Raw genomic sequence first — 1,331 nt, 5'->3', positions numbered from 1 at the left:
TCTCCATGTTTTATAATACTTTCATTTTCTATTAAATTGACACATAAGAAACAGCTATCATTGGCTAGCTGTGGCGAGCTTGGGCAATCTCTATGCCTCAGTTTCTCATTTTGGGTATGATTGGAGTCAGACTGCATGCTCTCACTCCCTTCCTACTCTGAAACTTGTTTTCCATATCTCATGAGGCCCTCTCCCCTGGTACTCTGAAGAGAAACATTACATCAACAAGAGATGTAAGATCTACTGGTGACAGTTCAAACTGGTACAAGTACATTTAGCCAAGAAGTACTGGGATCCACACAGAAGCACTCAACCTAGAAAAGTAAAAAGGGGTCTAGCCAGACCAAATCTACTATGAGGCTTCTGGAAAAGGGAGAATGCTGAGCTGAGTTTTGAGGGGGGTTGGAGTATATTAGCCATAAAGAAGCCGCCATCAAAGAAAAAAATGTGGGGGGAGCACTAGCTGGTGCAGGCTAAGCCCAGGCCACCTGTTTCACTGCAGTGTGCCAGCTGCACCTGAGAAGGTTCCTCCAGAAAATGTTGTACACCCACCTGGTTCTTGTTGGTGTGCAGCTAAACATACAATTGTTAATGCAGACATTTTAGGATTATACTCTTAAGCTGGATGCTGTTGGCTCACTCCCGTAATCCTAGCTACTGAGGAGGCTGAGATCTGAGGACTAAAGTTTAATGTCATCAGCCTAGGCAAAAAAGTCTATATGTAACTCTTACTTGCGATTAAGCAGCATGAAAGCTGGAGTGTATCTCAAGTGTGTGTTTGTATGTATATACACTTTTCACACCTTCGTGTACAACCTCCTTCAGTGACTTCTGGTGTCATGAGTTGTTTTTTAGCTGCTGTGCTCTCAGCAAAGAAAGGCACAGCTACCCAGCCTCATGCCTGCAGGTGGCAGAGGAAGGGAAGCATGAGGTCAACCAACAAATAGCTGCCAGGGGGCGCTTCTGAGCATCAAGCAGCAAACCTGCTCCACCACAACCTCCAGGTCCAGGAACACACCGTCCCACCTCTTCTATTTTTCTTTTTTGGGGGGAGGGGGGTGGAGGGGCTGGTCATAGAGCTTGAACTCAGGGTCTAGGCACTGTCCTTGACTTTATCTCTCAAGGCTAGGACTCTACCACTTTGAGCCACAATGTCACTTCTGATTTTTTAGTGATTAATTGGAGATAAGAGTCTCCCAGACTTTCCTGCTTGGGCTAGCTTTGAACCTCAGTCCTCAGATCTCAGCCTCCTGAGCAGCTAAGATGATAGGCATGAGCCACAGGTGCCCAGCTTCCACCTGTTCTTACCAGGACTGTGTCTGGCCAGGCTT

This window comes from Megascapheus bottae, chromosome 12 (assembly GCF_031878675.1).
Source record: "Megascapheus bottae isolate mThoBot1 chromosome 12, mThoBot2.hap1, whole genome shotgun sequence".
In the NCBI taxonomy this organism is placed as follows: domain Eukaryota; kingdom Metazoa; phylum Chordata; class Mammalia; order Rodentia; family Geomyidae; genus Megascapheus; species Megascapheus bottae.
Note: the sequence above shows the minus strand (reverse complement) of the source record.